Genomic DNA, 7,569 nt, shown 5'->3' with positions numbered 1-7,569 from the left:
AGAGCCATTCTGTGTTCTCCAAAAGGAAATGCAATGCAAGTCACATGTAATTTAAAATTTTCTAGCAGTCCCATTTTTGAAAAGTAAAAAGAAGCAGTTAAATTGAATAATATGTTTCGGTTAACCCTGTATATCCAAAATGTTATTCTATCACAACAATTCGAAAATTTGAAATTAAATTTAAAAAATTATAGAGACATTTTACATTCTTTTTTTTTCTTTTTTTCTTTTTTTTTTTTAATACACACTCATCTTCAAATTATAGCATATCTATTAAGTTTTCAGCACACCTCATTTCAGACCAGCCACTTTTCAGGTCCTCACCAGCCACCTTTGGCTAGCGGCTGCCATGTTGGAGAGCGTGCTCCTCTGGATTTGCCTCAGAGAACAGACTATTAAGCAATGGGGCCAGTCTCTCATTCCCTGTGCCTCGCTTCTGGCACCCCACCCCAACTAGTCCTGGACAGAGGCCTCCTGGACGCCTGCTCTGATTCTGTTTTCAGGGAGGCTGCATCGTCTCTCCTGTCAGTGGTTGATTGGCCACAGGGAGACCTTAGCCTGCCTCAGGTTCCGGCTCCCAGTAGGCCTCCTCTCCTTACGGTGAAACATGACCGCTGGCCAAGCCAGGCCCGCAGGCACACCTCAGAGCAAGCCTCCTGTTTGCAGCTCTCATGAATTGCTCTTTCTTTTCCAGGGCTTACAGAAACCATTTCCTTGACTCCTTTTACTCCCACTGCAGCATTAGTATGACCTGCGGAGGGAGCTACACAAGGCTTCCTTTGTTTCTCAGCTTGGAGTTGTACAATGTACCTGCTTTAGATAAAAGTCTTTACCTTGAAAAGCCACATTTTTGTCCCTTCTCTTCCTTCCCCATTTTTACAGAGCCAACAATCAAGCCTTCACTTTCACCATTTAACCTTATAAAATATGAGCAGGTTTCGACTTTGGCAACGGATTTTAGAGTTTCCCAGCTCGCTGCCTGGAGTTTGGCTTTCTGAGAGGAAGGCTAAGAACTGGGCATTGGTTCTGAAAGCTCCAGAAATGCCTTTATGATGCCCCTTGATAATTCGGTGACTCTATGTGTCATCCTCTATTTCTCAGGGGAAGTGAGAAATAAGAAACGGGTTTAATAAAACGACTGTGCAGCGGGTAGTTCAAAGAGGATTGGGAAGCCTGGGCGTAAGTGGAGGGACGCAAATGCTATCCCTGAGGATCATAGCCGCTCGTGTTTGTGCATTAGAAAATCAAGCCGTCCACCTCACCTCACCCTCCCTGCTTCAGGTAACTTGCTCCCAAGAAGATGTGTATAATGTGGGCCTTCAGGTCACTGGTAACTTTGTTCTCTTATTTTAAACCCCAAAATCTTACATTTGCAGCACAGCAGGGCAGTTGGAAACCCTATCGAAGATTTTCTGACATCGTCTTAGGTACACCTTTAAAAAACACTGAAAACAAAGCAGCTCCGTAGAAGATATAGACACGATAATAAGCTTTCAGAGGCTTATTACAAGGTTCCTGGACACAGGATACTTTTAATGTAGGCGATTGGAACAATAAAAAGATAGAAGCAACCCAAATGTCCATTGATGGATGAATGGATAAACAAACAAAATATGGTATATACACACAATGGAATATTATTCAGCCTTAAAAAGAAAGGAAATTCTGACACATGCTACAACACGGATGAACTTTTAAGGACATTATGCTAAGTAAAATAAGCCAGTCAGAAAAAGACAAATACTGTATTATTCCACTTATATGAGATACTAAGGTAGTCAAGTTCACAGATACAGAACACAGAACGGTGATTACTAGGGATCGGGAGAAGAGAGGAATGGAGAGTTGTTGTTCAATGGATATAGAGTTTCAGTTTTGCAAAATGAAGAGTTCAAAAGATTGCATAACAGTGCGAATGTACTCAACACTACTGAACTGCAGATGGCAGGTTTTAATGTGGAACTTTTACTTTTTGGGGGAGGGGAGTCTTGGAATTACTGAATTCACTTTTCCTCTGAAGGGAATGATGTTTGTTACTCTTTTCCTTCTCTCCCTCCCTATTTGATTCACTCCAGACTCAACCCACTTCAGAAGTTTGCCATTGAGAAACTGCAGTTCAACTCAGTTTGCACCTTTTTATTGTAAATAGTGCTACTTTGAACATGGATGTACAAATATCTCTTTAAGATACTGCTTTCAATTCTTTGGGGTATGTACCCAAAAGTGGGATTGCTGGGTCACATGTTAATTCCACGTTTAATTTTTTGAGGAATCTTCATACTGCTTTTCACAGTGATTGTACCATTTTACCACCCCACCAACAGTGCACAAGGGTTCTAATTTTTCCACATCCTTGCCAATACTTGTTATTTTCTATATTTTTGATGGCAGCCATCCTAATCTGTGTTTGAGGTGGTATCTCATTGTGGTTTTGATTTAAATTTCTCTAATGATTATTGTTGTTGAGCTTTTTGTATATCTTTTTTATAGACACATCTGTTTAAGTCTTTTGCTCATTTTCAATCAGGTTGTGCCAGTGGCCTGTTTGTGGAAATGAAGTTTTATTGAAACAGCCCCTTATCCATCCGTTTACATATTGTCTATGGCTGTTTTCTACCCTACGACAGCAAAGGCCATATATATTTTTTAAAACTTGTTTGTCCATAGTACAATCTGATCATGCCACTCCTTTGCTTAAAAACTTGCATCTTTTCTTTGCCTTCTGAAGTCTTGCATAATGGGCTCAACTAAAATTCATCCTTCCTTACAGATTTAAACACTTCAAACTGAACACAGTTCTCCTCATGCTTTTTAATATATTTAATATTTATTTGTATTAAATTCATACATAGTCATTGTTTTTATAATGAAAAAATCCTACTTTATAAGGTTTATTTTGAAAAACAGTAACCTCTGCCTGTCCTCCTTCCCAGAGCAGCCGTTTTCAACTTTGTTAGCTGTTTCTTTTGTGTTTGCCTGCATATTTCTAAATAACTAACTGTCTTGTTTTGATTCTTTTAGAAAACATTCTTACCTTTATTTTTGCCCTCTTCTTTCTTCCTGACTCATACACATATATGTACTTTCCCTTCCACATCCTTTCACTGTAATTATATCATGAGTTTGATAGAAACATGTTTAGACTTCACTTTAATATAACTAAGTGAATATTTTCTCACAACTGAGTCATTCTGTACGTTATGATTACATTTTCTTTCTTGAACAACTTTTTATTTTCCCTGGAGTTAATAATTGCAATGATCTTTAAACTGTTTACTTTTCTATATACCAATCAGTGATTCATTCCTAAGCTCATTGCCAGAAGTTAAAATTTTCTCTTGATATATTCACACATGTCAGGTAATCCATCTGTTTTATTTATGTTCTTCAATTTCATCTGCCCAAATCCTTCTGTCTCCTCATGTGATTTTTCAGTTTGGAGGCAATAGAGATGAGGTTAAGCTAAGGCATTCAGAAACAAAATACATACATCGCTTTGGCATTTGGAGAGAAGAGAAAACACTTATCGCCAGATGTAATCTCTACTTATTTTATTTTAAAAGTAGCTGGAAGGCACTTGTAAACTATAGCCTTCTCCATCAACATACGATGGGATGATGATGATGCTGGTGATGATGATGTTGGCTGTACCAAAGTAATGAACAAACGTTTCCTAAGTATATATACACTTTGATCTTGCAAAGCACAGAGAGAAGTCACAGAACAAGAACAACAGGCAGTGATTGTTCCTTTTCTGTGGAGCTACACATGACACTCTGAGGAGCTAAACAGATTTTCAGTGGAACGTAGACACACATGAAGTATACTTGTAATAATAGCTTATATTTCTCCAGTGCTTACTGTGCTGAGTGTTGTGCCTGCATTGTCTCACTTCATCGAGACTGAACTATTAAGACTCCCATTTTACAGAGGAAAAAACTCTGTTAGCTTAACCAACATTACACAACTAATATTTATGGGACTCAGGAATTGAACTCAGGAAGTCTGACTCTAGAGCCCCACACCTTCCTCTGTGCTGTGCTGCGCCTGATCTTAGAAATGATTTACAAGGTGTGGTTCCAACCAACAGAGTACCAAATGATTGAAGTGAATACCAAGGTGTGTGCAAGAACAGTGTGCCAGCTACGTTGCAAGCATTGGACCACTGGGATCTTTTTATGTTCACCTCAGTGTCCCAGGATTGCGTGCGTATATTTGCTGAATTTAATTGAGTAGAACACACCATTTCCACAAATATGTCAGCATATGTTCTCTCTGTGAAGGGAGAAAGGACACACCTTTCTTTAGCAATACCTGTAAAATTCTGAAAAATCAGAACTAGCTTTTTTCCTCTGGTCTCACCTCTAGACTTAACACTTTGTGTTCTAGATTATTAAACCTTGTCATTCCCTCACCCTCCCATGTCTTTGGCACCTCTGTGCTTTTGTTAACGCTGTTCCACTGCCATGAAGTCCCTTCCTTCTCATTCTTTCTAGAAAACACCTTTTCACCCTTACGAAGGTTTTAGATATCACCTCCTCGAGGGACTCTTTCCATGACCTTCCCGGAAGATTCCCTTCTCTGTGTTTTACAAGCACACAGTTTATCTTGCCTCCAATATAGCATGTTCCTATGTTCTCTACACCAGTATCTAGCACAGTACTCAGTCACTGACGGTATTTAGTAAAAGTTTCTTTAATTAATGAACAAATGAATAAATGGGTGGGTTTTTTTGTTTAATTTTTTAATTCTCATTACAATACATCTCTTTCAATACATCTATCATATTTTTTCCCAAGTACATATCAAATATCGACCTAAGCTCTATGTGCTCAGAGTCGAGAAAGAATTGCAACTTTTCTCCTGAATCTCCTGTGCAAGCTGTTGGTTATTTTCGTTTATGCTTTGATCTTGATACACTGTTGTAACACATTAATAATAAACATGATGTCTTCAAAAAGGCATAAATCTGCAGATCAACATCCAACAACTTTGAATACCAGGGCATAGAAGCCCCTGTTGAAAAAAATACCCATAAGGACACCACCAGTGATAAGGAGTTGCAGTAAGTATATTAAAATGAAATGACCGCTGGTAGTGTTTATATCTTATGAAGCTCTCCCGTGTTGGCAGGGCACAGATATTTGTTAGTATCAATACTTTATCACATCCCCATTATTTTGCTTGAGTATTTCCATAGAGTAGTGTATGGTCTAACTTTAGCTCCAGTGCTTCCCAACTATACCCTTGCCCTCTCCCCCCTCGCCTATTTTCACAGGTAGAGGGTTGATTGCAGCTGGCCTCAGAAGCCACTCCTGAATGTGAATCCCTAATGTTTCATATGACGTAGGTAAGTCAGATCTCATGACTTTGGAGGAAAACATCTAGTGGATTTTCATAGTTGGTAGAATAAAATCCCAGCTCCTTCCAATGGTTCACAAGTTCTAAATGGTCTGACTCAGCTTGGGTGGATGTTTTTAAGTAAACTTTCTCCATGGACCAAGAACCTTTCAGATTCTCCAAAACCACTTTCTCTGAATAAGAAAGTTTTTCAAAACTGTTTTTTCCATGGCTATCTTCTCCTATCTTTATTTTTTTGTTGTTGTTATTTAATAAAAATATTGCATAATGTAAAGTAACTGACCCTTAATTTCTAACTGACTATTTTTATTATACCCAACTGAGCGCAAATATTCCATTTCATTACTTTGTTATTTTTTCAATATTCAATATACATATTACTCATAAAAATGTGACTTCCTGCTTTATTTCCAGTGTAACACATGAAGGTTCCATAAAATCTACCAGAGAAAATGAAATGTAGTTCAGACAGGAGATTTTATCTATTCCTGTGGCTCCCCACTGTCGACTCATATCATGTAATTCTACTTAGCACTTCTGGGCCCATTTCCTTCAAAGTACTTTCCAAGCATTACCTAAGTGATGTAGTATATATGAGTGGATGGGACGCCAGGAACTTGAGCCGTAAATGTAGAACCGTTAAATACAGTTCTAAGGAAATTAGATTTTAGAGTTGGAAGAGCACTATGGTTCTGACACTAACTCTCTGTCTCAGTTCAAATGACCAAACCTCTACCTCCCCTCCAACGTCTCTGTTATGAGGACAAGGGGGATATTGTATTAAATGGACGGGCGACTGAGAAGTGGTGTTCCAAAGCTTATGAAAAGCTATAATCCCCAATGGGCAGCCACATTAAAAGGCTTTTTTTTTCCTCAAGATGTCAGAAAAAGAACTGCCATCACTTCATAATCAAGACATAGTATACTATAAACTGAAAAAGCCAGTAAGGGTTCAAGAACAACCATTATTTTAAATTATGGTAATAGCTATTTATTGTCTGCTGTATGCTAAGTGTTTTGCATGCAGTACCTTTAATTCTCTTCACAAAACTTAGAACAAAGTAACGATTCTACAAAATAGAGGAGTTTTGCCCTGTCCTGTCTCTACGATCCCTTTTAACTTCAATCCAGAAGATTCTCTAATGTAAAAAGGACACCTTTTAGAAAATGCTACTGTGTGGAGAAGGCCAGAGGCTAAATAAGGAATTGCACTCACTGAATGAAGTTTTTCAGAGTTTTTCCATCTCATAGAAAAGTCTGGAAGGTTCAAATTAACGAAGTTATGATCATTGGGGAGCAGGACCAGAGGATACCGAAAGAAGGGTAGCTTTTAGTTAAAATATTTTATAGACTTCTGCATCACATATGGTTTTTTAACAATAAGCATGTAGTTGATTTAGGAATTTCGAAATGTTATAATGGGAAAAATTGTATAAAGATCTTTTATAATCCAGGTCCTATTGTCACATGTTGTTTCTCCCTCCCAGACTGGTGTCATCTGCATTCCAGTAGCAATCCTTCAGTTCCAGCCGCAAACGGGAGCATGCAGTCGCTGTATCTACAGCATCTAGCAACTGCACGGGACCTAGTGACCACTCAGTCATGAATTAAATGACTTCTCTACAGGAATCTTAAAATTTCTATTTTCCTTTAATGACCATAGAAAAAGTGAAAAATTCTAGTCGTCTTGAGACTGATGTGGTATATTGGTGTGCACGTGATTGTGTTAGTGTTTAAGATTGTGCTTGTGACAAATGGTTAGTGAGAAAAGAAAACTAGGCACCTAAATATGTAATGATGTGTATGTGCTGAGCTGAGGCCATCAGCACTGCACCAGGCTATAGAATGACGTCACCAGGCCCTTCCAATATTGCCATGTGGAGCTGGAAAGCACCTGTCCCTCGCCAGCAAGACCATGTGAGGTAAACCAGTAATTTCATGTCAGCCAGAGAACATCATCTGTCACATTAATGTGTTTGTTTCACTTTTTGCAGAGTTTGCGTTTTATTTTTAACTCCTAGCTTTGTAGTTATATGAAAACCAAAAGAAACATTTAACCTTGTTTGTGCCTATATTTAAGTCATATTATAATAAAAACAATTTAAGTCAAACAGAGGGTCTGTCAAAATTTTTTTAAAAAAGGAATTACATTGAGGAAATACAATTTCAAATAGTTATTGAAAATATTAAGCCAAACAAAATGAAAGA

The 7,569-nt window shown here is 38.1% G+C and overlaps 1 long non-coding RNA gene across 1 annotated transcript; it reads left to right on the top strand.

Annotated features, from left to right (window-relative positions):
- Positions 1-977: 977 nt before the first annotated feature.
- Positions 978-7,300, top strand: LOC111743200. Its single transcript, XR_002781595.1, has 4 exons — positions 978-1,281; positions 2,076-2,209; positions 4,962-5,065; positions 6,849-7,300. It is a non-coding gene; the product is annotated as an uncharacterized LOC111743200 (long non-coding RNA).
- The last annotated feature ends 269 nt before the right edge of the window (positions 7,301-7,569 follow it).

Source organism: Pteropus vampyrus, unplaced genomic scaffold, assembly GCF_000151845.1.
Source record: "Pteropus vampyrus isolate Shadow unplaced genomic scaffold, Pvam_2.0 Scaffold109, whole genome shotgun sequence".
Lineage (NCBI taxonomy): Eukaryota > Metazoa > Chordata > Mammalia > Chiroptera > Pteropodidae > Pteropus > Pteropus vampyrus.
Note: the sequence above shows the minus strand (reverse complement) of the source record. Positions and strands in the feature narration are given on the sequence as shown.